Below are 11,965 nucleotides of genomic sequence, written 5' to 3' on the forward strand. Positions count from 1 at the left end.
TTCAAAATGTCAGTAAAAAGGACAACTCGGGTATGAAGCTCAGCTCCGCAGGGGACTAAGGGGTATGCTTACAGAACTCAAAGTCAAAGTCAAGCAAAGTATCACATGAAGCCTTTACATTCTGTGATAGCCAGCACAATCTAGGAAAACATGTCACAAAATGCATGTAGGAAGAAGCAAAACATCTAATACATTATGGCATTTTGCAAGGGTGCACCAGCAGAGTGCATAACATCAAAAAGAAGACAATGAGGGCCTCATTAAATCTGATTAATTCCTCACAGGAGTTCTACCAGGAGACGAATGGACTGCCAGTTAGAAAGCAAATGGGAAACGTATTGCTTTGTGCACCAGTGTCCGGCTTAAAACTAATGTATTGCCAGAACTGCAGAGTTTCTAATAAAAAGCCACTAATCACAGAAGTTAAGCAATAGGACCTAGACTTCACAGTGGTTAGCTTTCCTCACAGACATAATACATTAATTAGGTTATATTTCTATGAATTATAACAGTGTCAAAGCCCCAACTTTTGGATTTAAAGTAATTAATAACCTTGGTCTTACTAAGGAGACCACACTCAGATGCAAAGGGAAAGCAAAATAATTCAGATTATTATGAAGACATCTTCCTGAATAAGTATAAAAGTCCTCACAGAGTATTGAAAAAAGCTGGAAAAGTTCAAGAACTTCAGATTTCATGCCTCCAGAAAAGTTCCCCTTGACCTACCATAGCATGAGAAGAGAACCTGAATGCATTATTTTGGGAGTCACAGAGCAAACAGAAGAACCCAAAGAGCAAACACATTTCAGCATCATAGGAAAAATATTCCACTTAGGCATGGTTTCCAAAGAATTCAGCAAATATTTTGAAAAGAAACATGCTCCATTTCCTCAAAAGGGAAGAACATTCAGGGAATGTGGCTGATGCCAAAGATTTTTCTTCACTTAATGCATTCTCAAAATTGCCTGTATGTATCTGCAATAGCCTATCCTACAAAGCTTATATATTTCACTCTTCCTTGTGAATGAAGACTAAATTATATTTTTCTTTAATCCAATATTCTAATTAAATTTCCAAGGTTTAAAGGTGCAAGAAAGTGCCCAGTTAATATGGTAATTAATGACTAGAAATCCAACTTTCCATTACATTTTAATTTGGACAGCTCACACACTTCAGAAGACTTCTAATTGTGTTATTCATGATGAATGTTCAATGGTCAAAGCTTGTGTGTGTTGTGCACATTTTACCATCCTCAAGGCCAGCACACTAAACAGTTTAAAACATTCAAATAAATACTCTTGCAAACTTAGAAGCTAAGCCATAAACTGCTAAGTTCACTGTTATTACAAAGTAGGATATTAATTCAACTCATTCATTAACTTTAGGAATCACAATAAAAAGTGACATGTTTACTGGCCATAAACTTCACTTCGTACCACATTTTGTTCAGAAACATTTGGTGTAATGTTTCCTCTGTCTTTATCTTGTCTTTTGCTCTGACAGTTTGCATACAAACTCTGTAAACCAATAAAGTCCCCATATGTTTGAACTTCAGCTGCATGGGACAGGTTTATTGCTGGGAAACAGCAACTCCCTCTAGTGCCAAAGGAGCTTCCTCTCTTACAGCACACTAAATTAATCTCCTGTGAAAGTCATTAATTGCTAATTAATGTTGCGTTCTCGTTATAAAGTAGCATTCAAAAGTCTTTTCTCCTATTAGTATGTTTTGTTGTATCTGCTGACACAAGTGTTAACAGGAACTAAAATTTAATAGAAACAAAAATAACTTCTGTGTCTGCAAATTAGGACACTGTTGGACATTGATGATATTTTTTTTTGAAACACATGATGTTAAGCACACTGAAAAGCTTTGGTTTACATACTCAAGCCCTATCAGACTGGCACTAAAGCTGGCTCACTGCCATCTTTGAAAACTGTTTCAGAGCCCTGTGGCTTTCACAATTTATGGTAAGTGTATGATTTCCAAGCAAACAACAACATTGAAATCAGTTACAGTTACTCTGGATGCTAAATATGTCCTAGATGTTGATACTCAGCAGGTTAATGTGCATAGAATCTACCATGGAATAACAAAGCAGAAAGTTGCAAGCCTTGTGGGAGTTTTTATCCTCTGAAGACAAGATAAATAAAAGTCCTATGCCCTTGAGTTACAAACTAGCTGCTGCAGATCAGTTCCACTCGGGGCATTCCATGCCGGCTTGGCGTGCTGATAAGCAGGTTTGGATGCTGCTGGTACTGTTAGACTGCACATACTGTACACAAAGGTTACTGGGGTTGTCACAGTGCACAGAGGCTTTGCGTACATTAGGACTGCAGAGCTTGCTTTGTTTTCTGATGCACAGCAATGGAACAGCACAAAACTAAGAGGTAAAGGCAGAAAACCAGCACAGTGCTGGGAAGAAATAAGGTTACATCTCTTTAAAGGTGACTAGAGGCAGCAGGGAAGCTGTCCTGCCTCCATCACAGAGGGGAGACTAGCCTGCAATGCTGGATCTGACCTCCATCCTTCGCTAAGTTGTATGGGTGGAAAAGAATAGGAGATGGTGTTTATAGAAAAGATCTCACTAGAAATTACATTCCCATTACAATGCTCCAAAATTAGATAATGACCTGATGTCCAAAAATATGCAGTTTTAAACGCTTACAGGATCACTTACTGTGACCTACTATCCAGAAAAAGATGAACACAGGAAACAAGCAGCTGCCCAGCTGTCTTTGGGTCAGAAGCGGAGGTACAAGCTGTCCCTCCTGTAGTGTATGTGGTGGCCAGTTACAAAGCACAATATCTATGCCCTGTACAGATCAAGAGCAGCAAGGTCTGTATCTGTATACTGCAGTGTGGCAGAGTTCTGTACAGTGAAGCAGCTAAAATAGCACAAAGTCAGCATTCAGAGCATTAGGGTCTCTACAGAGCAAATAGAAGGGATGCAGACAGTGGGGCCAAGAAATGACATGTCTATCCCAGTGCAACTGCCAAGTGCAAGTTGGCTTTCTTATTCCTGCAGCCTAATTTTTTTTTCCTCTGGGATCACTGACACCCTGTGAGTCCCACACATAGAACTAGAGCAGACTGTTTGGATTTACACAACCGATAGTTCACAACCTGGTGTTCATCAACCATCTTGGCTTGGTAGTCAGCTCAAAGGCTCACAAACTTCTTTCCTGCCATAAAAACCCACCCATTATGAGAAGGTTACCTGAGATTTAACTAAGTAACCAGGCTGACTGCCCAGGTGGAGCCATGGGATAAGATGATTCTCTTAAGTCTCCCAAGAATCTCTTAAGGCTATTGAAAATAGATTTCAATATCTATTAGGTACTTTGTGGCTAACAAAACACTGGCTGGAGTAGTTGCTGGAGTTTTTAGATTTTATATGAAAAGTAAGCAAGCTGCTTTTTTCTAAATACTATATACAACAGTATAGATATAGATTTTGTTTATCGTACCTGATTTATTTTCAATTTAATCTCACATAATAACAGTACAAGGGAATAAGAAGATATTTTCACTTCCAGTCTTAAATAGTTTTGTAATCAGGAATAATTTCCCCTTTTTACATACCTTCTTTGCATGAATGAGTCATGTATTCATTGTTACTTCATATGGTCCTAGTCCCTAATCCTGCATAATTGTACTCAAATAAACTGGCTCTGTGGTTGCTTAAACAAGTAAAGTCAGTTAGGAATACAAATAAACTGCCTTTTTGTGCAGCTGATCTTTGTCCTGTTGGTAGTCTCACTCCTCCCTTCAGTGAAGCAGGATCAGCACAGGTGCATCCACATAACAGCAAGGGCTGAGCTGAAATGCAGCTCCTGAGACAACAGGTGGAGTGTGCATGGATGAAAATGTGCATCCTGGTCCCATTTGAGGCTTCTCAGCTTTCTCCTGACCTAGCTGTTTACAGAGCAGCCTGATCCAACATTACACAGCTGTATCACACCATAGTTGCCTGTGAACAGAGGCAGCCAAAGCCTGGCACATAGGGAAGGTGTTCCAGAGAAGGCTCATGGAAAATGATGGTTACAGATTGGTCAAGATAACTAGAGTCTGTGGGCCCACTGAGGGCCTTGACAGCAGCTGAGTTAAAATGTTCTGTAAAGACTTTTCTAGCTACTTATTTCCATTTTAAAATGGAGTACCCTTCTTATATTTTTTTTCTCCTTGCTACATCAAATATTCACCAGTCCATGCACACTGAGGCTGTCATTTTGATTAAATGAACCCAGTTACTTTCTGATTTTAGTACTTTACATTGACTGTTTCATAGTGGATTCCTATTACTTATTGTTGCACAGCGTTTACATTCCATGGTTCTCAGTTCAGTTTCTCTTGATAGACATGACAGTTCACTAATTTGCTCCAAAAAATGACAATGGCATATAACCAGATTTGAATGCAACAAAAAAAAAAATCAATTTTGTAACTGCATACAGTTTCACATAGTCTATGTCAATAAAAGCTATTAAGCAGTAACAAACCAGCTTTCAGAGACAGCTATTGAGAGCATTAGCTAAGCATAGTATTGACTAGCAGGGACTGCTGGGCACAATTACTTCTAAAAAAATCAGTCAATACATCTTCCTACAATAACTTTATCTGAATGTTTTCTTCAGGCTGCATAAGGCTGAATATCTGATATATGAATAGAAATGAAGACACATATATAAGTCAACATTCCCTCTGTTAATGGAAGTGCCTTTACTATCTCGATAATTTTGGAAGTTCCAAACTTCACGTCTTGTGTTTCTAAAAACTTGGGAAGAACTGAGACTGTCTTATCAGAAACCTGAAAGTCTAGTTGCATGCCAGTTAAAATTCATTCAAGATGTACTAATAGTCATTGGAGCACAGGAGAGAGAGATTCTAAGTGATCTGTCCTGATGCCAGATCACTGCACAGCACATCAGATTCCATTTGGCTGAGAGAACTGTGCAGTCACTTATCTGTGCTTCCCATCTTGCGGATGGCGCTTACATCCATGAACTTATGATTCCATAATTCAACTGACCAGTCAGACACTTTACATCTGGACCAGCTAGAAGTAGTTTTCACTTCAAGTCCAGGTACTTCTTTACTCTCAGATCCTTCACTGCAACAACGCTCTGGTTCCAAGTGCCCCTCCAGAGCTGCCCAGAGTCAGCATGACGATAGTGCACAGCACTGTACCTAGCAGTCCAAGAAACCAGGAATAGTTAACCAGTGCTAAGACAATCCTGACTACTGCTTGTTAGGAGCTTGCAAGCCCACTTAGAACTCTTTTACATTAAAATGTGGAGGCAATGATGCCAATGATTGTGCAGCAGATCTGCAGCCATCTGTGGCACCACAGATGTACAAAACAAAAAAAACCAAAGAAGTACAGAACTTCCACTCAAGTTAAAGCAGAGTTTTCCTACTTGCAGCATTCTATGGATAATGATACACGAAGACAGATGAGAACATTTATGCTACATGGACATTAGCCAGTGCTGTCTACCTAAAGAATGAGATTTTAATTAATTTGGCACTGTTTTCCTCCTTCAATAATCCCTTTGCAGTTGGCAGGCCACAGGAAGAAAAATGCCACGTGATTAAAACCTTTTTTGACTAATAAAAGTGATAAACAGTAAATAATTTCAATTCTCTCCTCTTAAATCTCATTTATACTCTGTATGTGCTTGATAATAGCTCTGTGCAGTTACAGGAACACAGTTCCAAGGATTGAGGCTGCACAGTATTGGGAGGCTCATTTTAGAGTTCTGTAAGAGATCTTGTCACTGCACTATCTGTCACTGCACTATCTGGGAGGCAGAGAAACTACTGAGCAAGAGTTATCCACAAAGCAGAACCCAATGATGAGAGCAGGACATAGCTGAAATAAGCACCAGAGTAGAGGCTCTAGTTAATCTCTAGCAGCTGTAAGGGTCACATCAGAGATGCTGATTGATCTATGCATTGCAAATTTAAGACTTGTATTAAATCTGACTGTTTAGGCAGGGAACTAGTCCTACATTCCTACATCATCATTCCTACACCATTTTCCTAGCTTCCAAAGACATAGCTTGTTACTGTATGCTTTCCTGAGGAAAGATTAGAAAGAAAGCATTCCCTGCAAGCCATTGAGTGGTTCAGTGAGAAAGGTGAGATGAAGGCTAGTTCAGTTTCAAGAAGAATGGAAGACAGAAAAGAAAGGAATTGAGGTCATCTGCACTTCAACGAAAAAGGGATAAATCCACATCTCTAGAGCAAAACTTGCCTTTATTTTTTGTTTTTTAAGGAATACACTTTAATGCTGTTTATATATAGTACAGAGCAATGACAAGCAAATCTTCTAAAAATAGTTCTCCACTGCCTAATGATTGTAGGCAAGAAACACTTTCCTGGCAGAAACCCATATTTGCAAAGATCATTTTTGTGTATTGCCCTCAGCCCACATAATTCTGTCTCTGTTTTATATTTAGACTGTATTCCAGAACACAAATCTAATAGCACTAAATTGCTTAGTCAGATATTTAACTTCTCACTATGGGCTGAGACAGTCGTTCAACAGTTTAAGTTAGAAAAAGCAGATAAACACAGCTAATTCTCCTTTCTGATTTTCCGCATGGACAGCACAAATGACAACTTTTGTATCAGCACAAGGTGGGGGAAGAAAGTGTGGAAAGGGGAATGGGAAATTGAGGCAGGATGGCCTTTTTACTGACACAAAATGTTTATCATGCTATGACCTTAATTAATAAAGATGTTACATAGAAGTTTAATGGAATAACTTGCAAAAAATTAACTGAAAGAAATTGTGCAGGCAGAGGAAAAAATAGAACCAGTTCAATGTGTAAGATACTGGCAGAAGGTCTTTATGAAGCTAAAATCAGATATTTCTTTTCCAGATTTCTCCTTAGGTATTAAGCTTTATAATCTGTGCTTGACCTAGGTTCACAGCTAGATTAAAATTGTATTTGTCTTGTAAGGGCTGCCAAAATGCAATATGATAAAGTTGAAAACATTCTTTCTCCTTTCAGAACAGAGGAGTGATCTATTTTGAAGACAGAGTTATTTTGAAGGTGCTTGTCAAGCTTGCATGAGGTGGGTAGTTCTCTAAACATAAAGTAAGCACATTTCCCTCAGTGTAAGGAAAATCAAAATTAGCTGTTAACCCACAAATCACCTTCCTTTCCTCATTAACTTTTTATCCTCAAAAATGCAGATTAGTCAGTCAAAATAGAACAGGATTGGAAAGAGAAACATTTGAATAAAGTTGTGGACAGCTGACAAAATAAGCACAGATAAGAAGTGGGAAAACAGGTTATGTGAAGAAAGGATGAATAGGGAGTGGAGGTGAAGGGGAGAAAAGGTAAAATGTTTATTCTTCTTAACATTTCCTGGCTTCGTATACACTTCTTTTTGCAGGACTTCAAAGTTACCCAGCAGTCACTGGGAATAAAATCCCAAAAACTAAAAGTCAAACCTAACTCCTTCTAATCCTCTACACATTCAAAAGAGTCAAAGTCTGGGACTTTCTTAATTCTATTATTTAGTTGCATGTATGTTTGTTTAATTTAGGCAGTACCTCATCCTCATGTCTGTATTTGAGATGCTTTAGAAACTGAGGTGTCTTAAGAAAGTATTAATTATTATATCCTAATCTGCTTCCCCTTAAGGTCACCTACTCAGAGAGGCTGAGCTATGCTGCCTAATCCATATCCATAGACAGGAGTTTATAGTACTAAAGAAGTCACAGAATTTTATAAGTCCCACACTCTCACAACAGCACACAGGTAAAAGAAATTCCTAGAAAATCACCAGAATTTAGAATGACTCAAAATGTGTTTCAAGATGTTAATATGTTCTGGTGAAATAATTATCTATTTATTAGATAATTAGATAATTTTATATATATATATATTATCTATATATTATGTATAGATATATATGTATCATATAATTCAAATTCTTATCTTTTGTGGAGAACACTAAGAATAAACTAAAAGAAAACTGCTATTTAATGCATTTAATTGTATCCTAAGAAAACGTTTTTTATAATATATTCAACGAGAAAATCAGCCTATTAAGGGAAAAATTTCCAAGTAGGTAATCAGGACTTTTTTTCAGAAACATGCAATTGAAGCTAAATATTTTATATTGCTGTAGCTCTTCTGTATTTTGTAGTTGCCAGATGTTTCTGCTTTGTACAGGACTCTTTGCAGTTGTAGATTAGCACTGACGTATCTTATTATCTCTGGGTACTGAGTTTTGAAAGGAGCTTGTCAGGTTTCAATAAATGCTTGGATCATCAGACAAATAGAGAACTCCCTAGAAAAAAGAGGAACAAGCATCCCAGAAATATTTAGAATAGTTAAAATAGATCAATACATTAAGCTGTAAGCACAGTGACTCTGCCTATAAGTAATCTAGAACATGCAACTAGAGGGTATCAGAGCTGCAGGGCAGGGCATCAATACTGCCCTTTCATGAGTTGCTTTTTTTCTTCTTAGTGGTTGCTCAATCCCTGCTGGTTTTTTCATCGCCATGTGTAAGGTCAAATGAAGCACTGAAGAAAAGAAATAGATCTATTTCTATTGACATTGGACCTACAAACCACTTAGACACAGAGGAAAACTGGTAACAAGAACAGTGATGCAATTGTGTATTACTTTCTCCCCCATTCAAAAAGTATTTCTATGTTTATGAACTTCCTTTTTTTTTTTTTCCTGTAATGGAATTATGGGTATCAAACTAGCTGCTCTCTGATATACACCAAATAAAGTTAATATTGTCTTAGTCTTTTGGGGTGTTGACAGATTAAATCTGTCAAATCTTAGTGTTGGTTTAATCAACCCAGTTGCCTGCTTTACCTGTCAGAGGAGCTCATACTGTTGTCATAGCAAAGCTGGCATAAGGGAACGTGCTCCTGCTGCAGCTGCTTCACTTGGACTGTCACAGCTACACCATCAGCATGTGGTTTTTTATGAAAGATGATGCAAGTCTGATTTCCCTGAGATTACCTTTCAGATTGCTTTTGCTCCTAACCCTTCTCATTAGCAATTTAAGGTAAGGTGTCAGACTCTGAACTCAAGCCACTGACAGGTAATTTCTTCTGCCAGCCCTGAGAAAAAAAGATTAAAATCTCCAGCTGAGGTCGGTTTGGCCCACAAGGTTAGGAGGACAGCACCTTCAGTCAGTACAACTAGATTGCCTGAACACATCTGTCTGAGTCTACAGATGAGGCATAAAAGAAAATCTTGTATTCTTGCTAACATTTATGAACTGGCAGCACTTGTTTTAACAACAGAAAGATTCTTTCTTGCTCTTTCTTCTCCATTGTCTGCAATGTTTTTGTTTAAAGGATTGGCCGTTTCTTACTTCAGAAGCAGTTTAAATTAATCAGGCCTAAATTCATCAGGTAGTTGGACTAGATGGTTTGTTGTAGTTCCCTTCCAACTGAAATAGTCTATTTTGCTTTATCCTATTCTGTAACATTTAAAGTGGCATGGTAAACCTGCACAATGTACTTCTGTAATCTGCATATGAGGATTATTCAAGATGAATATGTGTTTACATTTTGGCTTTTTGTAAAGTTTATGTAAACTTGATCTGTTTAAGTAGAGTGCAGTTTAGTTCATGGCATAAATGTATGTTGAGCTTCAGGTTGCAGGCTGCCAGTGAGACAATGGCAATTCTATGTAAAACACAGAAGTACACACACAGCCTCACAATATGGTGTGGACTGATGGACCATAGCCTTCTAGACTGTTGAAGAACTGTCAGCTTTTTTGAGAAAATCTATAGAAATGATAATTTATCTGCAGGTTTTTTATATTTTAAATTTAGCCTAATAAAGACTTTAACTTTTCTGTCCAGACTGTCAAAATGATCCTGAAGTGCTCATATTCAGGATGTACATTTTGCATAATATTCAGTTCCCTATTTCATTAAGTATTTAGATTCCAGTCACTTACTCCTCCATTTTATAGGACTACCCCCTCCCCAATCCCTCAAAACCTAGGCTAGATATTATCAACCCTGGTCTCTGAATGCTTAAAGCAAGCGTAAGCAAAACACTCTCTCACTGGACTCAAACAATGAGATGAGGGCTTTCTCCACATTAGGAAGTGCTAGCAGTAGAAATAAAGATACTAATGCAAGCAGATTGGATTTGGGCATGTTTTGTTGGTTTTGGTTGTTGCTTTGCGGTTTTTTTTCTCTTCTGTTATAGTTCAATTTTATAGCAAACTGGCAGTGGTGTAAATGAAGTAAATGAAAACCCTGTTTTGAAACTGAAAGGAAAACACTAGATAGCAGTTCACACTGCTTCAGATACGATGACCCAAGAGGCATCAGAGCTGATCCAACTTTTCTTCTTATATAGCTTCTAACTGAAAGAGCATTTCATTGACAGCTAATACCTAGCAAGCCATCTGGAAGAGGTACAAGAGAAGAAATGTGCTGTAATGAAAAGCTCAAAAGGGTATTGTCTTGATACATGGTTGATTTTAATAAGAGAGGGGGGCACTGTCCTGGTACAGGGACAGAGCATTGTCAAAGAATCATAGAATATGCTGAGTTGAAAGGGACACACTACAATCATCGGAGTCCAGCTCCTGGCCCTGAACAGCACACCCCAAGAATCACACCCTGCACAAGAGCATTGTCCAAATGCTTTTTGAACTCTGTCAGGCTTGATGCTGTGACCACTTCCCTGGGAAGCCTGTTCCAATGCCCAACAACTCTCTGGGTGAAGAACCTCTTCCTAATATCCAACCTAACCCCCCACCACAGCTTCCTGCTGTTCCCCCTGGGTCCTGTCACTGGTCATCAGAGAAAAGAGATCAATGCTTGCCCCTCCACTTCCCCTCCTGAGGAAGTTGCAGACCATGATGAGATCGCGCCTCAGTCTTTCCTTAATAATTTATTATTAAATACAGCTAAAAGTGTCAGTAGAAGTACACATTTGATGGAAAAGTTTATCACAGATGATTCAAACCCATCTATCAGACCAACAACACATCCACTTTTCTTTTCCCCTGGAGAAGCATGTGGGATGGAGAGCAATATGGTTTTGGCTGAAGGCTGAAGGAAGAGTATTTGAAAACACTCATATTTCTGTTGCTAAGATTCCTCCAGGCCTAACCTGCTATTACCTGATACATCAGTTCCTCCACACCTGGGAGCCTTCAAAGACTTATTCCAAAGCTATATAGCACTAGGAGAGAGCAGAAGTTTTGTTGTTGTCACATGTATGACTGGAATGTATGGTATTAGTTCAGCAGATAATGTTGACAATAAGGATTCTTCCCCCGAACTCAGCACTGGTGAGGCCACAACTTGAGTGCTATGTCCAGTCCTGGACCCCTCAATTCAGGAAGGACATTTAGGTGCTGGAATGAGTCCAGAGAAGGGCAGCAGAGCTGGTGAGGGATCTGGAACACGAGTCCTATGCAGTGCGGCTGAGGGAGCTGGGATTGTTTAGCCTGGAAAAAGGAGGCTCGGGGTGACATTGATATCTAGAACTGCCTGAAAGGAGACTGTAGCCAGGTGGGGGCCAGCCTCTTCTCCCAAGTAACAAGTGACAGGACAAGAGGACATAGTCTTAAGCTGTGCCAGATGAGGTTCAGGTTGGACATTAGGAAGAATTTCTTCACAGAAAGGGTGATTAGATATTGGAATGGACTGTCCAGGGTGGTGGTGGAGTCACCGTCCCTGGAGGTGTTTAAGGAAAGACTGGACGTAGCCACTCAGTGCCATGGTCGAGTTGACGTGGTGGTGTTTGGCCATAAGTGGGACTCGATGATCTAAGAAGTCTTTTCGAACCTAAATGATTCTGCGATTCTGTGATACGGCACAGTGCCGGCGGGGTTGCCTGTTTTGTTCGAGGGCCCCTCGATTTAGGTTCGTGCTCCACAGGAGCCGTCGCGTCCTCCCCGGCTCCGGCGGGCGGGGGGTGGAACTACAGTTCCCGGCACGCCG

Source organism: Aphelocoma coerulescens, chromosome 2 (assembly GCF_041296385.1).
Source record: "Aphelocoma coerulescens isolate FSJ_1873_10779 chromosome 2, UR_Acoe_1.0, whole genome shotgun sequence".
Classification (NCBI taxonomy): Eukaryota; Metazoa; Chordata; class Aves; order Passeriformes; family Corvidae; genus Aphelocoma; species Aphelocoma coerulescens.